This window comes from Bos indicus, chromosome 15 (genome assembly GCF_029378745.1).
Source record: "Bos indicus isolate NIAB-ARS_2022 breed Sahiwal x Tharparkar chromosome 15, NIAB-ARS_B.indTharparkar_mat_pri_1.0, whole genome shotgun sequence".
NCBI classification, from domain to species: domain Eukaryota; kingdom Metazoa; phylum Chordata; class Mammalia; order Artiodactyla; family Bovidae; genus Bos; species Bos indicus.
Genome location: NC_091774.1, coordinates 37,869,065 through 37,891,871, shown reverse-complemented (window position 1 = coordinate 37,891,871; position 22,807 = coordinate 37,869,065).

Here is a 22,807-nt window from a genome sequence, read left to right as displayed (position 1 = left end):
TGGCGCTCAGCTTTCTTTATAGTCCACCTCTCACATCCATACGTGACTACTGGAAAAAACAGCCTTTTCCAGATAGACCTTTGTTAACAAAGTAATGTCTCTGCTTTTGAATATGCTATCTAGGTTGGTCATAACTTTCCTTCCAAGGAGTAAGCGTCTTTTAATTTCATGGCTGCAATCACCATCTGCAGTGATTTGGAGCCCCCCAAAATAAAGTCAGCCACTGTTTCCCCATCTATTTGCCATGAAGTGATGGGACCAGATGCCATGATCTTCGTTTTCTGAATGTTGAGCTTTAAGCCAACTTTTTCAGTCTCCTCTTTCACTTTCATCAAAAGGCTTTTTAGTTCTTCACTTTCTGCCATAAGGGTGGTGTCATCTGCATATCTGAGGTTATTGATATTTTTTCCTGGCATCTTGAAAGCAGCTTGTGCTTCATCCAGCCCAGCATTTCTCATGATGTACCCTGCATATAAGTTAAATAAGCAGGGTGACAATATATAGCCTTGATGTACTCCTTTTCCTATTTGGAACCAGTCTGTTGTTCCATGTCCAGTTCTAACTGTTGCTTCCTGACCTGCATACAGGTTTCTCAAGAGGCAATTCATGTGATCTGGTATTCCCATCTCTTTCAGAATTTTCCACAGTTTCTTGTGATACACACAGTCAAGGCTTTGGCATAGTCAATAAAGCAGAAATAGATGTTTTTCTGTAACTCTCTTGCTTTTTTGATGATCCAGTGGATGTTGGCAATTTGATCTCTGGTTCCTCTGTCTTTTCTAAAACCAGCTTGAACATCTGAAAGTTCACAGTTCATGTACTGTTGAAGCCTGGCTTGGAGAATTTTGAGCATTACTTTACTAGCGTGTGAGATGAGTACAGTTGTGAGGTACTTTGAGCATTCTTTGGCATTGTCCTTCTTTGGGATTGGAATGAAAACTGACCTTTTCCAGTCCTGTGGCCACTGCTGAGTTTTCCAAATTTGCTGACATACTGAGTACAGCACTTTCACAGCATCATCTTTCAGGATTTGAAATAGCTCAACTGGAATTCCATCACCTCCACTAGCTTTGTTCGTAGTGATGCTTCCTAAGGCCCACTTGACTTCACATTCCAGGGTGTCTGGTTCTAGGTTAGTGATCACACCGTCGTGATTATCTGGGTCATGAAGATCTTTTTTGTATAGTTCTTCTGTGTATTCTTGCCACCTCTTCTTAATATATTCTGCTTCTGTTAGGTCCATACCATTTCTGTCCTTTATCGAGCCCATCTTTGCATGAAATGTTCCCTAGGTATCTCTAATTTTCTTGAAGAGATCTCTAGTCTTTCCCATTCTATTGTTTTCCTCCATTTCTTTGCATTGATCACTGAGGAAGGCTTTCTTATCTCTCCTTGCTATTCTTTGGAACTCTGCATTCAAATGGGTATATCTTTCCTTTTCTCCTTTGCTTTTCACTTCTGTTCTTTTCATAGCTATTTGTCCTTTTAAAACTAACACCCAAAAAAAGATGTCCTTTTCATTATAGGAGACTGGAATGCAAAGGTAGGAAGTAAAGAAACACCTGGAGTAACAGGCAAATATGACCTTGGAGTACATAATGAAGCAGGCAAAGGCTAATAGAGTTGTATGTATATCCATCATTATAATAGCATATAGAGTATTTCACTGCTCTAAAAATTCTTTTGTGCTTTGCTTGTGCATTCCTCCCCACCATTCCCCTGGAAAATACTGATTTTGCCTTTTCCAGAGTGTCACATAGTTGGAATCATGCAATATGTAGCCTTTTCAGCTTGGGTTATTTCCCTTAGTGATATGCATTTACAATTCCTCCAAGTCATTTCATGGCTTGATAGCTCATCTCTTTTAGCGCTGAATAATATTCCATTGTCTCAATGTATTGCAGTTTATCAATTCATCTTCTGAAGGACATCTCATTTGCTTCCAATTTCTGGCAATTATAAATAAAGCTGCTACAAATATCTGTGTGTAGGTTTTGTGTGGACATGTTTTCAACTTGTTTGGATAAATATCAAGAAGTGTGACTGCTGGACCCTATGGTAAGGGTATGTTTAGTTTTGTAAGAAACTCCTAGATAGTGGTTGGTCGCATTTGCAGTGCCATCAGCAGTGATGAGAGTTCCTGTTACTTCCCATCCTCACCAATATTTGGTATTGTCAGTGTTCTGGATTTTGTTCATTCTCATATGTATGTAGTGGTGTCTCATTTTAATTTGTGTTTCCCTGATGACATGACTTGGATCGCCTTTTCATATGCTTATTTGTCATATCTTCTTTGGTGGGGCTTATGTTAAGGTCTTTGGCCCCTTTTTAAAATTTTAAGAGTTCTTTGTATATTTTGTAGAATAGGCCTTTACCAGTTGTGCACTTTCCAAATGTCATCTTCTAGTCTGTGGCTTGTCTTCTCATTTTCTTGATACCATCTTTTGCAAAGCTTTAAATTTGATAAAGACCAGTTTATCAATTACTTCTTTCATGGATCATGTCTTTTATATTGTATCTAAAACAACACCACTATACCCAAGGTCATCTAGGTTTTCTTCTATGTAATCTTCTAGGAGTTTTATAGTTTTGCATCATGAATGGATGTTGGATTTTGTCAAGTGCTTTTTCTGTGTTTGTTGGAATAATCATGTGATTTTTATTTTTTACTCTGTTGATGTGATGCATTATATTAATTGATTTTCTAATATTGAACCCACCTTGCATGGCTGGAATAAATCCTACTTAGTCATGTTGTATAACCCTTTTCATACTTTTTGATCCTATTTACTATTAACTTACTGAAGATTTTTGCATCTATGTTCATGTGAGGTATGGTCTATAGTTTTCTTTTCTTGCAGTGTGTTTGTTTGGTTTTAGTATTAGCGTAATACTGGCCTCAGAATGAGTTAGGAATTTCATCTTCTCTTTTCGGAAAGAAATTGCAGAGAATTGGTGTAATTCCTTCCTTAAGTGTTGGGTAGAATTCACCAGTGACCTCATGGGCAGGTGCTTTCTATTTTGAATGTTAGTAGTTATTTACTCAATGTCTTTCATAGAAATAGGTCTATTCGGATTTGTTGTGTGCGTTTTGGTGTTTCAAGAAATGGGTGCATTTCATTTAGGTTATCAAATTTGTGAAAATAGAATTGCTCTTAGTATTTTGTTATTATCCTTTTAATGTCCATAGGATCTGTAGTGATGTACTTCCTTCACTTCTGATATTAGCAATTTGTGTCCTCTTTTTTTGTTTTAAGCTGGCCTGGCTAGAGGCTTGTTGACTTTGTTGATCTTTTTGAAAAACCAGCTTTTGATTTTACTGATCTTCTCTATTGATTTCCTGTTTTCAATTTATTGATTGATAGTCCAGTTGTTATTATTTCTTTTCTTCTCTTTACTTTGGATTTAATTTTTCTTTCTATAGTTTCCTAAGAAAAATTTCAGAGAAGGCAATGGCACCCCACTCCAGCACTCTTGCCTGGAAAATCGCATGGACAGAGGAGCCTGGTGGGCTGCAGTTCCTGGGGTTGCTAAGAGTCAGACACGACTGAGCAACTTCACTTTCACTTTTCACTTTCATGCATTGGAGAAGGAAATGGCAACCCACTCCAGTATTCTTGCCTGGAGAATCCCAGGGACAGGGGAGCCTGGTGGGCTGTGGTCTATGGGGTTGCACAGAGTTGGACATAACTGAAGCGACTTAGCAGCAGCAGCAAGAAAAATTTAGGTGGTTGATTTCAGATGTTTCTTCTTTACTGATATTTGCATTTATCACTATAAATTTCCCTGTAAGTACTGCTTTCACTGCACTCCATGAATCCTGATAAATTTTCATTTTCCTTTAGTTCACAATATTTTTAAAATTTTTATTGCAATTTATTTTTGACTAGTGAATTATTTAGAAGTGTGCTGTTTAATCTCCACATAGTTTGAGATTTTCCAATAACCTTTCTGTTATTTGATTCCTAGTTTAATGGTGTGACAGCAGACACTATAGGATTTTACTCATTTAAATTTATTAAGGTGTGTTGTGTGGCCCAGAACATGGTCTCTCTTGGTGAATGTTCCTTGTGAGTTTGAAAAGAATGTGATTCTTCTATTGCTGGATGAAGCAGCAGTATATCAATGTTCATTATATCCAGTTGATTGACGGTACTGTTGAATTCAACTATATCCTTATTGATTTTCTGCCTGCTGGATCTGTTCATCTCTGATAGGCGGTGTTGAAGTCCTCAATTTTAATAGCATATTAGTCTATTTCTCCTTGCAGTGCTATTAATCTTTGCCTCATGTATTTTGATGCTCTACTGTTAGGCATATAAGTCAAGGCAAATTATATGTTCTTGGAGAAGGAACACCTTTATCATTATGTAATACCCTGCTTTATCTTTGATAATTTTCAAAGCTTTGAAGTCTTTTCTATCTGAAATTAATATATCTAGCCCTGTTTTTCTTTTGATTAGTGTTAGCATTTCCTTTTTTGTTGTGGTACGATTGGGATACAAAATTATTAGTTTCTGGTATAGAACATAATGATTTGATATTTATATATATTAAGAAATGATTATTTCTGGATAACATCTGTCATCATTGTTAAAGAATTTTTTTCTTGTAATGAGAAATTTTAAGATCTACTCTCATAACTTTCAATACATACTATTAATTATATTTGCCATGCTACACATACATCCATTTGTTTACTTTTAATTTTTATGCAGCTTTATATTTAAAGTGGGTTGCTTATCAACAATATACAGTTGGCTTTTGTTCTTGATCCATTCTGACAATCTGTGTTTTTTAACTGGTGTTTTCAGACTTGACATCAAAGTGATTATCATTATAGTTGGATTCATATCTACTATATTCATTATGGCTAGTATATATTTAACTTTATAAGAAAATTCCAAACCATTTTCTGAAGTGGCTATACCATTTTGAATTTCCACCAGGCTTCTGAGTGTTCTAGTAACTCCACTAATGTGTATATAGTAGTATATCATTGTGGTTTTAGTTTAAGTTTCCCTAATGACTAATGACACTGAGCATCTTTTCCTGTGCTTATTTTCCATATATTTACGCCTTTTGCTGAAATGTCTCTTCAAATGTTTTGCTCATTTCATAATGGATTGCTTGCTTTATTACTGCTGAATTTTGAGAGTACTTTACATATTGTGGATGTAAGATTTTTACCAGATATGTAATACTGAAAATTTTTCCAGTCTGTGGATTGCATTTTCATTTTCTTAGCAAAAGTTTTTAATTTTACTGAAGTCTAATTTATCATTTTTAAAATGGATTGTGCTTTGGTGTCATGCCTAAGAACTCTTTGTCCAACCTCAGATCCCAAGGTAGCAGTGGCTTCATTACATATGTTTTCCTAAAAGATTTTTGGTTTTATGTTTTACATTTAGGTCTAGGATCCATTTTGAGTTAATTTTTGCATAAGGTGAGAGGTGTAGATTGAGATCAATTTGTTTGCATGTAGATGCCCAATTGTTCGAGAGACTGTTAATTTAATTGCCTTTACATCTTAGTAAAAAATCAATTGATCACATTTGTGCAGATGTATTTCTGGACTCCCAAGTCTGTCTCATCTATCAATGTAGTTATTCTTCTGCCAATACAGCACTGTCTTTTTCTAAAAATTAATCTTTATTGGAGAATAATTGATGTACAATGTTGTGCTGGTTTATGCTGTATAGCAAAGTGAATCAGTTTTACATATACATATATCATTCTTCCTTAGATTCTAGTCCCATATAGGCCACTTCAGAGTATTGAGTAGAGTTCACTGTGCTATACAGTAGGTATAAAGTGAAGTCGCTCAGTCGTGTCCAACTCTTTGAGACCCCATGGATTGTAGCCTACCAGGCTCCATCCATGGGATTTTCCAGGCAAGAATACTGGAGTGGGTTGCCATTTCCTTCTCCTAATATACAGTAGGTATGCTGCTGCTGCTGCTAAGTCACTTCAGTCGTGTCTGACTCTGTGCGACCCCATAGACGGCAGCCCACCAGGTTCCCCCATCCCTGGGATTCTCCAGGCAAGAACACTGGAGTGGGTTGCCATTTCCGTCTCCAATGCATGAAAGTGAAAAGTGAAAGTGAAGTTGCTCAGTCGTGTCCAACCCTTAGCATGGACTGCAGCCCACCAGGCTCCTCCGTCCATGGGATTTTCCAGGCAAGAGTACTGGAGTGGGGTGCCATTGCCTTCTCCGACAGTAGGTATAGTAGGTCCTTATTAGTTATCTATCTTACATATAGTAGTATGTATATAAACATCAGTCTCACAATTTATCCCTCCTTCTTTTCCCCCTTGAATACCACACTGTCTTGATATACTTAGACAGACTATGGTGTTAAAGTAAGCATGGAAATCAGGTAGCATGGGTCTTACAAAATTGCTAATTTATGTTATTACTTAAAAATCTACAAGTCTACGGGTCCACTCCAACTCAACTCTTACACAGTTATATGCAAATAATGTTTAATGTGAGATGCAGGTGCTTTTAACTTAATAGGGGTGAAGATGTCAAAAATAAAAGTAAAGGGGCTAGCAGCATCTTAAAATATCCAGTCTCTGCCCCAGTCCCTCCCTGGGAGCGAAGCAGCCCCTTCTCCACCAGAGGGTGCACCAAGCAGGCACTTAAGCTAGCTTTGCCAGGATCCCCTCTTTCCAGTCTGGTCCCAAGCTGGTCTCCCAGATTCACCTCTCCCTGCTCTCTGAGCCTTGGTTTTATATGGCTCTCGTATTTGGAATAATGACACCTCCCTCACAGGGGTGAGGCGGTGTCCTACCAATGGCACTCAGGATTCTAGGGGCAGATGGCAGTGCTTAGGGAGGAGGGAGGCTGGATGTTTCCTCTTGGCTGAGGGATCCGAGAAAAGAGCAGCCATCATGAGACCCATTTTGTTGCCTTCTTGATTCCCCTCAGAGGAAAAGGGCTGGGGCAGAGATGAGTGGCAGGAGTGGGGGCATTCGGGACGCGAAGAGGGGGTCTCCACATTTTGACACAGTACTACTCCTGTCGGGAGGTGAAAGTGAAAGTGTTAGTTGCTCAGTCCTACTCTTTGCGACCCCATGAACTCTAGCCCATCAGGCTCCTCTGTCCATGGAATTCTCTAGGCAAGAATACTGGAGTGGGTAGCCATTCCCTTCTCCAGGGGATCGTCCCAACCCAGGAATCGAACCCATAGTCTCTGGCACTGCAGGCAAATTCTTTACCATCTGAGCCACCAGGGAAGTGTGCAGACAAAATAAGGGAGGTTTTTATGGAGGGATTATTCTTGAATTCAATGTTGAAAGGCTGATAGGGTTTGTTTTTTAATTGAAAAATAACTTCTTTTTCCTAATTATGCAATTAAAATACTCAATATGGAAGATTTAGAAACTACAGGGAAGACAAAAAATAAGGTGTGTGTGTCGCGGGGAGGGGTGAGAATAGTAAATAGTATGTTTCTTAATTATCTCATCATCCAGAAAAATCCATTAGTAGTTTGGTGTGTTCTTATGTATCTTATGTGCATGTTTATAAAACTGCGTCACACCAAGCTTACTTTGAAACTTGCCTTTTTCAGTGTCTTTCCATGCTGCTCCATGTCCTTCTACTACATAATTTTTCATGTCCATTTCACATTCTATTGAATAAATGTGCCTGCCAGAGTTTATTTAATCAGTCCCTATATACATGTAAATTATTTCCAAGTTTTTATTCTTGCAAAAATGCTGTAGTAATTATCTTTGGAGCTAAATTTTGTAAAATATCCTTATTTATTTCCTTAGGAGAACTGTGCATGGGCACACTCTAGGATCACATTAATTTAATTTTAATCTAATGTGATACCATTTTTTATTCTTTCTTGCACTGGGATTGTAGAGTCAGAGTAAGTACATAATTTTGCTAAGGATAGGCAATCTACCATTTTGCATTCCCACCAGCCATGTGTAAGATTCTTGTTTCTCCCAGCCTCACCAACTGGATATGTCATCAGATACCTAGATGACCAGTCACAGGGAGACATAGACCAATATAAACAACAGAAAACAGAAACAGACCCAGAGGATCAAATGTAGGGGGAACAAATGGGAAGAGAAATGCCAACTCAGCATGGGGAGATACTTTTTGAGGGTGGGAGCTGCCTAATGGTAGCAGGGGCTTCTTGGGAAGTGATGGGCTCCCTGTCATTGGAAGTGTTCAAGGACAGTCCAGATGGCCATTCAGTAGAATGTGTGTGCATTTGTGTGCATGCTCAGTCATGGTCAACTCTTTGCTACCCCATGGATTGTACTCCTCCAGGCTCCTCTTTCCATGGAATTTTTCAGGCAAGAATACTGGAGTGGGTTGCCATTTCCTACTCCAGGAGATCTTCCTCACCCAGGGATTGAATTCACCAACCCCTGCGTCTCCTGCCCCGGCAGGCAGATTCTTTACCGCTGTACCACCTGGGGATCCATGTAGAATAGGAGTTTCAGCAACTTGGCTTCTGGATCAAGGATTTTTGACGCCTGAGAAAATTCACACAACCATATTGATTGAGTGCCTCATTTTATTGGTTGATTGCCTCATTTTAAATCCATGAGCATTAATTAAGCCTTTGTTGCTGACAAGAAATTGTATGTCCTTAGTCCATTCAGTCGGAGAAGGCAATGGCACCCCACTCCAGTACTCTGGCCTGGAAAATCCCATGGATGGAGGAGCCTGGTAGGCTGCAGTCCATGGGGTCGCTAAGAGTCGGACACGACTGAGCAACTTCACTTTCACTTTTCCCTTTCATGCATTGGAGAAGGAAATGGCAACCCATTCCAGTGTTCTTGCCTGGAGAATCCCAGGGATGGGGGAGCCTGGTGGGCTGCCGTCTATGGAGTCGCACAGAGTCGGACACGACTAAAGCAACTTAGCAGTAGCAGCAGTCCATTCAGTCTTCCATTTACTTCTAGATCTTTATTCAAACCTTCTCCTCAAAACCGCAGCACTTCCTCCACCATCTTTATTCCCTGACCCTGCTTTTGTGTGCTCATGCTCAGTCACTTATCATGTCTGACTCTTTGCGACACCATGAACTGTAGCCTGCAGGCTCCTCTGTCCATGGGATTTTCCCAACAAGAATACTGGAGTGAGTTGCCAAGCCCTCCTCTAAGGGGTCTTCACAACCCAGGGATTGAACCCACATCTCCTGCATTGCAGGCAAATTCTTTACCACTGAGCCACTGGAGAAGCCCAGACCCTGCTTCCTACTTATTGATAAAATGACATTAATCAGAAGAGAGCCCCCACAGACCCCACCAGAACACCTGTATGCTACTGGTATCTGTTCCCAGGTACTTGTCTCCCACTAGTATTCATAGATGAACTTTCCATGCTCCAAGGTAGAGCCTTTCTTCCATTTGTATGCTAGGTCCCTTCCCTTTTCCACTATTCAGGGCACTGCTCCAATAATCTCTCTTTATCCCCTCCTTCATCTTCTCCTGTTCCCCTATTCCCTTGTTCAAACTGCTCCACTTCCCTAGTCTCCTTACTCTTGCTCTAAGACACCAGGCTGCTGCTGCTAAGTCACTTCAGTCGTGTCCGACTCTGTGCAACCCCATAGATGGCAGCCCACCAGGCTCCCCCGTCCCTGGGATTCTCCAGGTAAGAACACTGGAGTGGGTCGCCATTTCCTTCTCCAGTGCACGGAAGTGAAAAGTGAAAGTGAAGGCACTCTTGCCTTAGTCTTTGCTTTGACTGTTTCCTTTCCTTGGAAAGCTCTTTTCACAGAAAACTATTTGCATAACACAGAACTCCTTTACCTCTAATTACACAGACTGTATTAAGTAACCAAGTGGCGCTAGTAGTAAAGAACCCGCCTGCCAGTGCAAGAGACAGGAGAGATGTGGGTTCAATCCCTGGGTCAGGAAGATCCCCTGGAGTAGGAAATGGCAACTCACTTCAGTGTCCTTGCCTGGAGAATCCCATGGACAGAGGAGACTGGTGGGTTACAGTCAGAGTCAGAAGAGTGAAGTGAAGCATTCTTCTCCTTCTAACTACAGACATCTAAAACATACAAGAGATATCCAAAACATAAGAATACAAAAAGGGCAAAAGCAAAAGAATGAACAATTTCCCCTGCAAACAGTAGCCAAAATAATGGTCGTATAATGATATTGATTTTGAATAAAGCTGACTTTAAGGCACAAAGCATCATAGAGATAATGAAGGCCATCTTATAACAGCAAAATTTAAAAATTTCCAACCAGATATAATAATTCCAAGTGTGTATGCACCTCATAATAACTTCAAAGTATATAAAGCTGAAATGCACAATTACGGTGGGACATTTTTCACCTCTCTGATAATTATCTCCTAATATGAGATGGTGTATCTGTATCTCTTTGTGCGTCATTAGACTGTGAGCCTCCCAAGGTCAGAGATTGACTTGATCACTTGTATTCTGACTGATGTGCATAAGACTGGCCTTTATTCTTTTTTTTTGCTGAGCTAAACTTCCTTCCACAATGATAAATAGCACATTCTTTCTTTGGGAATGCTTTCACTCTTAGAAGGGTCTTAGTTTTCTGGATTAAAACCTGTCCTTCCCATTCTCCCCAGGCTTTCTAATGTGGCCTAGGCGTGGATGGATTTTGGAAAATTTCCCTCCAGGACTGGGTATGTCTGAGGCCAGATCTTTTAAACCATAGGTGGGTGTCAATTGCAAGGAATTTAAAATAGATCAATTTTTTTTTTGCTACAAACTCCTGGTTGGGCATTGTTTCTATTAGAAGAATCCTTTCTGGGTGGTTACCTCAATCCTCAATAATGTATGTGGGGGTTAGTATTAAGCCTCCTCAGTTATTCAGATTGTCAGAATCTTTATTTCCTGGTGAAACTTTTCTGGAAGCTCTCATGGAAGCAAATTCATGTGCTCTATGGCAAAGCTTTAGCTTTTGCCTTTGTCTCTGGCAGGCCCTTAGCCAAGGGCTATAAATCTAGGTTTGGACTTATTTGTAATGGTCTATCAAGACCATTATAACAATTCAGTGATTTTCTGGAGAGTTTAGCACTCTTATGAAGATTTAAATGAAAGGGAGTCTGTGAGGATTTAAAGAGATTGTAGGTCTTGGTTTTTCTCTGCTTTTAGTTATTATCCACTTGAACAGTATACCCTCCCCATAGCTCCTCCATCCTTCTCTGCTCTGTGTCAGGAGGGTCCTCACATCACATCACCTGGGCTATCTGGTTGGGCTTTGCCAATGGAGGCACTGGCTGGAGGTCAGAGGGAGGAGCGGAGAGAGGTTAGGGGACTTCTTTTCCACTTGGGTGCCACGGTTCTGAGATGACCTTGTCCATGGTTCCACCGGAGCACCAGTAAACTGTTCCCTCCTCACCCCTAGACTTGGAGGTGGCAGCATCTTCCCACAGTCATCAGCACCTCAGTGCCTCAAAGTAAGTTGCTTCAGTTGTGTCCAACTCTTTGCGATTCTATGGACTGTAGCCCGCCAGGCTCCCCTGTCCATGGAATTCTCCAGGCAAGAATACTGGAGTGGGTTGCCATTTTCTTCTCCAGGGGATCTTCCCGATTCAGAGATCAAACCCAGGTCTCTCATATTGCAGGCAGATTCTTTACCATTCTTTACCAACTGAGCCATTGCAGGCAGATTCTTTACCACCTCGGTGCCTCAAACCAGCTGTTATTATCTTAACCCTGACCATAGATAACTCTTCCAGTCTCTAAGTCCCACCTAAGTGAACTTCTTTTCCTGCTGGGACCTGACTAGGATATAAAAATATACAGAATATGCTTTCTGCCTGGAAGATGGCTCCTTCCTTTACTTTATGAGCTCAAAGTCCTTGTCAAATTCACCTGAAAGGAGCCTTGGACTAGATCTCAGATGAGTGTCTGTGACTCAGAAAAGGAAAGACACTTACTTTGGGTCACAGAGGTAAGAGCCTCTGATCCTCACCTGCTGTGCTGTGCTTCCTGCTCACTGCTGGGCGTCCTTTTGGTGCTGTGTTCACCAAGGAGACACGGGCATGGGGGCTACATCAGGATCTTTAACATGGTAAGCAAAAGAAAAAAAATTCAAGCCAGTTTAAGAGAAATAAGAAAAGCATTGTTAGAGTGTAGGGGTGTCTTTGAAGCAAGAGGGAAGGGGGCAGGGCACAACTTTTAAAAGAATGACATGGCCATAGGACGTGGCAAGGACTGGTTAGAACCAACCAGGTCCAAGATTTGACTTCCAGTGGGCTTTCAGCCTCATTATATGCTCATTGTAATATATCAGCATGCTAAATGATACACCCAGCAGCATCATGACAGTTCTGACAGTTCTGAGGCCAACCATAGAAGACCAAGAAGTGGGTGATGGCCCGATTCCTGGAAATCTCAAACCCTTCCCCTAAATAACTGAACAATCCTTGCAATTATTATCTGATGAAATGACCCAGCCCATAAAAACTAGTCATGCCATATTTCAAGGACACTCTCGCCTTCTAAGCTGGCCTACACTCTGTTTGTGGAGTGTGTTTCTCTCTAAATAAATCCATTTTTTACCTATCACTTCAGCTCTGAATTCTTCTGTGATGAAGCAAGAATGTAAATTCAATGGCAACATCTTAAGGAATCTCAGGACAGGGAAGCTGCTGGGTCTCAGGAACCAGGGGTGCTAATACCCTTCTTATGGAAAATTCTTGGAAACTCGAGTCCTCTTCCTTTCAGGTGCCGGATCTTCTGTCTGGCTTCCTTTGTCTTCTTAGCCTCTGGTTCCTGGATGCTCTTGGCCACTTCTGTGCTCTGCCACATGGGGCAGCTACTTCTACCACCACCACTGTGCTTGAATCATTCCACAGAAGTTTGCTGAATAACTATGTACTGGGTGCTGCACCAGAAGATGGGGCCTCTGTTCTTATGGAGTGGGGGCACTGGGGAGACAGATAATCAAGCAAATAAACAAGGATATTTCTGAGAGTGATAAGTGATATGAACAGGGGAGTGACAGGACAGGGCTCTTTTAATTTGGGTGGTCAGGGAAGATCTTTCTTAGGAAGATGATATGACCTGAGATCCTGGTGGCGAGAAGAACCATGTAGAATTTTGTGAACCAGAGTAAAGTCTAGAACTTCTAAGTGCAAGAAGGAGAAGCTGTTGAAGAGTTTTAGGTTGGAAGAGGATGGAGTCTCCTTTACATTGTTAAAGGATGACTCTGGTGAATTTGTGGTTAAGGGGGTTTAGGTGGTCAGGGAATTCAACATGGAGGTAGAGCAGATAGGTCAGACGGACCAGTTGGCTATTGCAGGAAGGGGACGGTGAGGTAAGAGGAAGAAAAAATGACTCAGGTCTTTGTTTTAATCAGCTGAGAAGAGGCGGTGCCAGTTAATGTCTTGTCTTGATTTCAACCCAGAGCCAGCTCCAGAGCCTCCCACTCTCCAGTTGAGGAAAGTTCTCTCTTTACCAGGCTTGCAGATTCTGCCATAACTCCCAGTGCCCATCCTGACCACCTCTGTCCACTGGCCCTGCTGTGTTCGGGAATCTGGGCCATGTTCTACTAGAGCTGAGAAGGAAGTCCTTCAGGGCAGCACCAGGCAGTGTGAGGAGGGGTCCTAGCTGTTTCTCCCCTCACAATAGAGGGTAAGCTCCCTGCAATCCCTGCCTGGAACACCTCTCAGACATGGGCTCAGTGCTTGTCCCCAGACTCAGATCTGAGTCACTAAGTCTGGCTTGTGTGACTGCTCTCATGGGCTCCATTTCTAATGAATGTTTTCAACTCTGGTCATCATTCCTAATCTTCTCCTTCCCCTACTTCCCAGGGGATCTGGGCAGGTCCTTCCTTGGCTCCTCAAGACCCTGCCCCCATTTCTGCCCTTCTATTTGCTTCAAGTTGCCTGGTCCCCCACTGATGAAGTGAGCCCGGCCCCACTCTTCCCCCAGCCGATCTGGCTAGCGCCTGCCTTCCCCAGCCTGTCTCAGCTCGCACCTGGGCTCCCCTCTCAGCAGCCGGTGCGCCTCTGCACCTGTGTTCTTGCACTCCCCCCTGGGAAACTTGTGGACCTACAGTCAGATAGACCTGGATTTGAATCTTCCATCTTCCACTCACCGGCTGTGTAATCTCGGGAGAGCTACTTAATCTCTCTTGCCCTTGGTTCCTCACTCTAAAGAGGGGATAGTAATAACTGCATCATTGCATCGTGGTGAGACACAAGCAAGGGAAATACATGGGACGTGCTTAGTACATGCAGCAGGGCTGTATACAGGAAGAAGTCAGTGCCTAGTAATGTAATAGTAATGGTTATTATTATTATTTTGCTTCTCTTCTCAAGACCTCACTTCTTCAGTTACTCTCAAAGCTGATTTTTCTTCCTGAACCTGGGGAGCACAAGAAGAGGAAACAGTAGATTCACGCTGGAGAGGCCAAAGTGGCTTCCAGAGCCAGGCCCTTGGCAGACCTCCTTCCAGAAGGACACCTGAAGGTGTCTGTCCTCAGGACCCCCTGAGAATCCAAAGAGCCAGGAATTTCCACTGTCATCCCCTTAATTAGACGTGAAGCCAGTGACAAAAGTAGCATTTCTCTGCCGTGTTTCTGGTGAGGTTGTCCAGATGTTTTTGGAAAGGGGTTACCCCTTAGACTTTGGAAAGAGGGTCTAAACTCAGGATGCAAGGCCATACCTAGGATGCCCAAGGTTTCTCAGGAGCATGGGGTCAAGGATGCTAGCCAGGAAGAAATGTGATTGGCCACACAACTGGCACCCTGACAGCTGATAGCTTTTCCTCCCTGGGCTTTGAGTCATTGTTAGGGAGGCAGAAGCTACAGCCCTGTCTGCTAGGATGGTGGTCCTCAGTGTGTAACAGGTCAGAATCACCTGGAAGACTTGTTAAAACACAGCAGGCTGGGCTATAGCCCCAGAGCTTCTGATTCAGTAGTTGCGGGAGGAGGCCTGAGAATTTGCACTTCCTATACAATGCCAGGATATGCTGATGCTGCTGGTCTAGGACCCCTCTTGGAGAACACCTCCCTGGAGAATTGTGTATTTGCATAGTCTCCTTTTGCATCCTATTTGAAGGTGGGAAATAGAAAGACAAAGGGGCAGGAATCTCGGGTTCTCATCTTCACTAACTTGCTCTGTGACTGTTTCTCAAGGTGGGTTTGGTTGTAAGCAATGGGAAACACCTTGTTACTTTAAGTAACAGGGAACTTTTTAGGATGATACTGAGGAATCTTTCTGAGTTTAACGAAGAGTTGAACAATCAAGGCTTGGGGAAGGCACGGTGGTCCTAAAGCCCTCAACAGCTGGAGTTCACATGCCTGCTGTTCCAGGTGATCTGGCCACTAATAAGCTCTAGTCCAACCTATTCAAATTCCAAATGCTGATGAAAGGTAATCTGATTGGCTCACAAGGGGCAGGACCTCCCTGCCATTCTTCTCTTAGGCTATGAGCCACAGCCACCGTGTGGTGGAGAGGATGCAGGAGAGGGTCAAGAAGAAGGTAGGGCTGCTTGCCAACCCCCACGGTCCTGAACTGAGCAGCCACGATCCCACAAGGGGCCTACTACAGTGACCTCAGCCAAGATTCCTTCCCTCATCGGGCCCTAGTTTCCCTATCTGTCAAATGAGGGGTTTGAGTTAGAATCTAATTACTGGATCAGTGTTTCTTCTCAAAAAGCCCTGCATTGTAATTGCTTAGGATGCTTGAAAATAGAGACCCATATGGCCCATGGTGGGAAGTCGTCCACAAGAGACTTTCCAAAGCAAAGTAAAATAAAACATAATGCCCTGACTTGTAGTACTTGCTCAATGTCTGTGGTGTAAATAAATACTCTCATCATGGTCAATTTCAAGCTACCAGCATGAAGTCACTGAACACAGAACTGGGAAGGGAGGGGCACCCGGGCTCTGGCTCACCCCCTACCCACTGAATCAGAACCTCTGAGGGAGCCTGATAACCTGTATTTCAACCCCTGCCCTCCCGAAGTGATTCTGGTGGGTAACAACATTTCAGAACCCTGCTCCCAGAGATCTCTGAGGGCTTTCTGGTTCTTACATCCTTCATCCTAGTTACATTACAGGCTCTCACACTGGTTCTGGAAGTTGGGGGGAATTTTCCCTTTTGAGAGCATTGCAGAGGGAGACCTGGAGAGATCCATGGCCCAAGTGAGCCCATGGTGTGTCCTTACCAGCCTGTGGCCAGACTCCCCTCTCCCCGTCCTCCTTGACTGGGCTGTCCCACCATCACTCCTGGAGGCAGGACAGCACCCCCATGGGAATGCCTTCAGGCTGCAGGAGGGGACTGCAGGACGCGAGGTCATGGCTGCGGGTACTGGGATCCTTGCCCATTGCTCATATCTCTGGGTGGGCTGGCATTTCAGCTGCAATCATCATGACCTTCTGATCTGATATCTCCGTCCCCAGAAATGAGAGCCTGTCTGGTCATCAGCTATTTTTGTGCAGGTCCCTCATCTTGATAACCTTCTCTGAGCGGGTGGAGGGCAGTGTGGAGGATGCCATGTCTTATTTGAGATGGACTGAGGCAGACAGAACCATCACAGAGCTCCGGAGAGACCAACCAACAGACAGCTGGGCCAGCGCAGAAGCTGGGAAGATGGAGGTGGATAAAGGAAAGTAGAAACTACTGACAGGAAGGGGAAGTCTTTCTTTAGGGCCCTTTCAGAAATCAGTTGCACTCTGAAGTTAGACTGCACCTTTAGTTTTGAGTTGAAACATCTGACTTTCTCTTGTTCTGTAAAGCAGTGGTTCTCAGAGTGTGACCTCCTCACCCAGACCAGTACCACTCACATCCCCTGGAAACCTCTTAGAAATGCCAACTCTTGGGCTTCAAATGTCTCCCCCTCTTAGAGCCATTGCCTGGCTACACGATTCCAGGTTCAATTGTGCACTCCTCTCTGGAAAAATCCCTTTCCAATATAGATGCCCCACAGGGCTGCCATGCTAAGCTGTCATCAGACCACAGAGTGGATAGACTCTTGACAGCAGGAAGCACAAGGAATTGTGGGGTGGGGACGAGATGGGAAATGAAGAGAGACAATAGAGATGGCCCTGGCTACTGTAGGCCTTCCAGAGCACTCTACTGGGGAGGGGGCCCAGGCCAGCACTGCCCTGCTTGGAAATGTTTAGCTTAGCATGGAAAATTCCAGCAGTGGACAAGTCCCTGGATTGATAACTTCTTCTGTTCTCTTCTTTTGCAGTCCTGTTCTCCCAACTCCCAGGGCTGTGGACTTCATTATTTATCCTATACGTAGCCCTGCCGTTCCTGTGCCCACCGTCCTTCCCCCAAAGCCTTACCATCTCTCTGCAGTGTGGCATCAGTTCCCTTGGGCAGCCCGTGCTCTGTTCTGCCCGAGGCCAGGCTCCGGCGCCCTGCCTTGTCCTGTGAGCCCCGTGCAGCCTCATCTGGGCCTGGGAACTGGAGCCCTCCTTGGCCAGCCCCTGACAAGGTCCAGAGTCTCTGAAGAGCTCCCTGCATGAAGTTTGTTCATGATCCCTTCAGAAGAGAGCACCCAAGACTTCTTCCAGTGACCACGGAGGTGTGCTGGGCAAACTGGGTTTGGAGCTGAGGCTGGGGGTTGATGGTAGTTCAGGCTTGCTGCCTGAATTGTAAACCTGAAATCTACTCTCCGTTTAGGTCTAACTTGGCCTTGCTGAAGTGACTTGTGAAGTTTTTGGGAGGGAAGAAGAACATGGTGTCAGGCTAGAGGGGATCTTTGCCTGATGCAGCTCTGGACCATTTCTCTGGCTTCTCTATTGGTAGAAGATTCTATCTGTGGTTGTGCCTCCTGAGAGTGTTCATTTATTTGTTTACTTGTGTTTACCTTTGTTCACCCATGAGGGCTCCCACACATATTTGTATAGAATCTCCCTTCATCTTACAAGCTGTGAGGCCAAAGGCAGGTGATTTAAACCATCTGACCTCCATTTTCCCTGTCTGTATAATGGGAATAACAATAACTTCCACAAAAAAGTTACTATGGTGGCAAAATGAAACCACACATATAAGCCCCTGATCATGGTTCCTGATGCTAATGTGTTAGGCTGTTATTCAGTTCAGTTCAATCACTCAGTTGTGTCTGACTCTTTGTGACTCCATGGACTGCAGCACGCCAGGCTTCCCTGTCCATCACCAAATTTTGGAATTTGCTTAAACTCATGTCCATCGAGTTGGTGATGCCATCCAGCCATCTCATCTTTTATTGTCCCCTTTTCCTCCTGCCTTCAGTCTTTCCCAGCATCAGGGTCTTTTCCAATGAGTCAGTTCTTCATATCAGGTGACCAAAGTATTGGAGCTTCAGCTTCAGCATCAGTCCTTCCAATGAATATTCAGGACTAGTTTCCTTTAGGATTGCCTGATTTGATCTCCTTGCTGTCCAAGGGACTCTCAAGAGTCTTCTCCAACCCCACAGCTCAAAGGTATCAATTCTTCAGTGCTCAGCTCTCTTTATGGTCCAACTCTCACATCCATACACGGCTACTGGCAAAACCATAGCTTTGACAAGCAGACTGTTGTTGGCAAAGTAATGTCTTTGCTTTGTAAAATGCTGTCTAGGTTGGTCATAGCTTTTCTTCCAAGAAGCAAGTGTCTTTTAATTTCATGGTTGCAGTCACCATCTGCAGTGATTTTGGAGCCCAAGAAAATAAAGCCTGTCTCTGTTTCCATTGTTTCTGCATTTTTTTGCCATAAAGTGATGAGACTGGATGCCATGATCTTCATTTCCTGAATGTTGAGTTTTAAGCCAGCTTTTTCACTCTCCTCTTTCATCAAGAGGTTCTTTAATTCCTCTTTATTTTCTGCCATAAGAGTAGTGTCATCCACTTGTACCCCAATGTTCATCGCAGCACTGTTTGTAATAGCCAGGACATGGAAGCAACCTAGATGTCCATCAGCAGATGAATGGATAAGAAAGCTGTGGTACATATACACAATGGAGTATTACTCAGCCATTAAAAAGAATACATTTGAATCAGTTCTAATGAGGTGGATGAAACTGGAGCCTATTATACAGAGTGAAGCAAGCCAGAAAGAAAAATACCAATACAGTATACTAACGCATATATATGGAATTTAGAAAGATGATAACGATAACCCTGTAAGCGATACAGCAAAAGAGACACAGATGTATAGAACAGTCTTATGGACTCTGTGGGAGAGGGAGAGAGTGGGATGATTTGGGAGAATGGCATTGAAACATGTATAATATCATATATGAAACGAATCAACAGTCCAGGTTCGATGCATGATACTGGATGTTTGGGGCTGGTGCACTGGGATGACCCAGAGGGATGGTACGGGGAGGGAAGAGGGAGGGGGGTTCAGGATGGGGAACACGTGTATACCCGTGGCGGATTCATGTTGATGTATGGCAAAACCAATACAATATTGTAAAGTAATTAACCTCCAGTTAAAATAAATAAATTTATATTAAAAATAAATAAAATAAAATAGTTAATAAAAAAAAAGAGTAGTATCTTTTTTCAGTATCATATCTGAAGTTATTGATATTTCTCCCAGAATCTTGATTCCAGCTTGTGCTTCATCCAGTCTGGCATTTCTCATGATATACTCTGCATATAAGTTAAATAAGCAGGGTGACAATATACAGCCTTGACGTACTCCTTTCCCAATTTGGAACCAGTCTGTTGTTCCATGTCCAGTTCTAACTGTTGCTTCTTGACGTGCATACTGGTTTCGAGGGGACAGGTAAGGTGGTCTGGTATTCCCATCTTTTTAAGAATTCTCCACAGTTTGTTGTGATCCATACAGTCAAAGGCTTTGGCGTAGTCAATAAAGCAGAAGTAGATGTTTTTCTGGAACTCTCTTGCTTTTTCTGTGATTTAATGGATGTTGGCAATTTGATCTCTTGTTTCTCTGCCCTTTCTAAATCCAGTTTGAACATCTGGAAGTTCTCAGTTCATGTACTGTTGAAGTCTTGCTTGGAGAATTTTGAGCATTGCTTTGCTAGCGTGTGAGATGAGTGCAACTGTGCGCTAGTTTGAACATTCTTTGGCATTGCCTTTCTTTGGGATTGGAATGAAAACTGACCTTTTATAGTCCTGTGGCCACTGCTGAGTTTTCCAAATTTGCTGGCATATTGAGTGCAGCACTTTCACAGCATAATCTTTTAGAATTTGAAATAGCTCAGCTAAAATTCCATCACCTTCTCAAGCTTTGTTTGTAGTGATGCTTCCTAAGGCCCTTATTACTTTGTAGGCTATTATCACTAGATGCCTAATGTACATTGTTGCTCCACGTGCCTCAGTTTCCCCGTGTGTAAATTAGGGATAGTAGCTAAGTTGCCCACAAACCCAGTGTCATTGTGAGAATTAGGGAAGTTCATACCTATAAAAACTTACCACCATGCAGTAAATGCTAGTAATTATAATGCTTATTATTCTTTTGGGTATGTGTTTGGGTGAGACTCTCTGAGTTTGTGAATGATTCCAGGCATGTCTGTCTGCTGAGACTGTGAGCATGTATGTGAATATGTGTGGATCTGTTTTTATATGGCCAGGGAGGCCTCCTGTCTCTGGGTGGAGTTTTCTGTTGGCCTAAGCCTGGACTCCCTGAGCCAGCCAGGGCCGGCGCTGGGGATGGAATTTCCATTAAGAATTAAGCAGGACAGCACTGGGAAGCCAGGCAGGCAGAGGGGAGGGGGCGAGTGGGATGATGCTCCAACTCTGAGCTCCCTCCACGGCCTCAGTTCTGAGCTGCCTTGGAGAAGGCCTCTGCCAACTTTGCCTGGATTTGTAGGCCTTGCAGGGGCCATGGCCCAGAAGGATGTGCAAGGAGAGAGGAGTTGCCTGCTGGAGACTCTGTAAGGAGACTTGGAGCTGTTGCCAAGACTGGAGCTATGAGGAGACCCCCTGGGAATGGAGAGACAGCCAGCGAGGGTCCAGGCAGCTGGAGCCTATGGGGCCGATTCGAGCCCAAGAGGCTGGGCTGTGCTGTATGTATCTGGGAACACGGATGTGTGTGTGTGTGTGAACGCAGCGTGGGGGACATCCATACCAAGGGAACATAGAGAGCACCTAGCAAACCAGATCTGTTCCTCTCTTGTCCTGAAACTCAGACTCAGAGTTTGGACCTGAGAATAAAAGATTCCTGAGGCTTTTTGTTAATATTTATCCTGTTCATGATCTAAGCTTCATTCTGTTTCTAGCATACTAAAAAATAGCTTTCCAGGTACTTTTACATAAATTCCTGATCTCATCTTTTACTTTGAATAACATATGAGCTAGGCAGAGATTATTACGATCCCCATTGTAAATATGGGAAAACTGAGCCTCAGAGAGATTAAGTGACTTGTCCAAGGACACACAGTTAGAAAGTAGTTGAGGCAGGATGTGAAGTCAGGTTTCTTTGAGGATAAAGTCCAGGCTATTTTATTTTATTTTATTTTTTAAATATCACTTGATCTACCAAAAAGGGCTTCCCAGGTGGCACTAGTGGTAAAGAACATAAGAGAAATAAGAGATGTGGGGTTCGATCCTTGGGTCGGGAAGATCCTCTGGAGGAGGGCATGACAACCCACTCCAATATTCTTGCCTGGAGAATCCCATGGACAGAGGAGCCTGGTGGGCTACAGTCCATAGGGGCTACAGCCCACAGGGTCGCACAGAGTCGGACACAACTGAAGTGACTTGGCATGCATGCACGTGCGATCTACCAGAAATGGACTCAACGATCCAGGAAACTGCCCATTTGAGGAAGTCTGTGGCTCCAGTGCTAATGCATAGCCAGGCGAATGGCTGGGGCTCCAAGCCCCGTCCCCAGGCCCTGAGACAGCCTTTGCTGAGATAGGAATCGAAGCCCTTCTCAAGAGTCTAAGGAGTAGAATCAGGCTGTCTCCAATGGATGGAAGCTGTGGTCAGGGTTTCTTGTCTGAGGAGGATGACTGAGCACCTGCAGAGCCTGGGGTCCCCAGAGAGCTGAGGTGGTGGAGTTAATGTCAGGAGTTGCAATGTGTCCATGGCCAGGGAGCAGCTGTCATTTTTAGCCAGGGCCTGAAAAAGGGAACAGGGATATTAGCATCAAGGAAGAGAGACTGAGATGGGACCTTGGTATGGTCATTGTGTCATGGAGACAAAGCTGGTTTTCCTGTTCTTGAACACAAAGGTGTGAGCATTTGGACACAGTTGCACATGAGGGATTTAAGTTAGACGCCAAGGAGAACTTCCTGCCAATAAGCGGGTTCAAAATTGGGAATAGTGCCCTGGGGAGGCTAGGGTCTGCTGTTTCCTGGTGACCCCCACTCCCCTCCAAAGTGGGGAGAGTTGGCCTACCCCGCCTCCCAGCCCCTGGGAGATTCTTGACAGGATGGAGAGAGTTGGATGGAATGACTGCAGCTTCCTTTCAGTTCAAGAATGTGACATTCCTGAGCTTTTGGGTAGGAATCAGCCTTCTTTCTAGACTTAGCCATCTGACACTAGGTCTGGAGGGGAAGTCTGACGTGTCCCCAAGTTAAAAGGTGCCTGTGCAACCATCTTCTGTCCTTTTTGGCAGGTCGGCAAACTTAGAGGAGTGACTTAGGTTCCAAAGGGAAGCACCTGCAGTAAATAAACCAAGTGGCCTTCCAGGCGTCTGGGGGGCTGCTCAAAGTTCAGAGCTCTCTCCGCAGAGCGTGTGAACCGCACCCAAACCCCTCCTCGTTTTGTTTCAGCTCCAATGCATTCCTTTTCCTCTCCAGATGTTGGCATGTGGGGCACATGTGGGCACCCCCGCCGGGACGGCACCGAGGCTCCCGGGTGCTTACCCGCTCTGACTCGGCCCTGGCCCCGGGTGAGCCAGGTCTCTAATTAGACCTGACCACGTCCCCATTCCAGCGCGCCC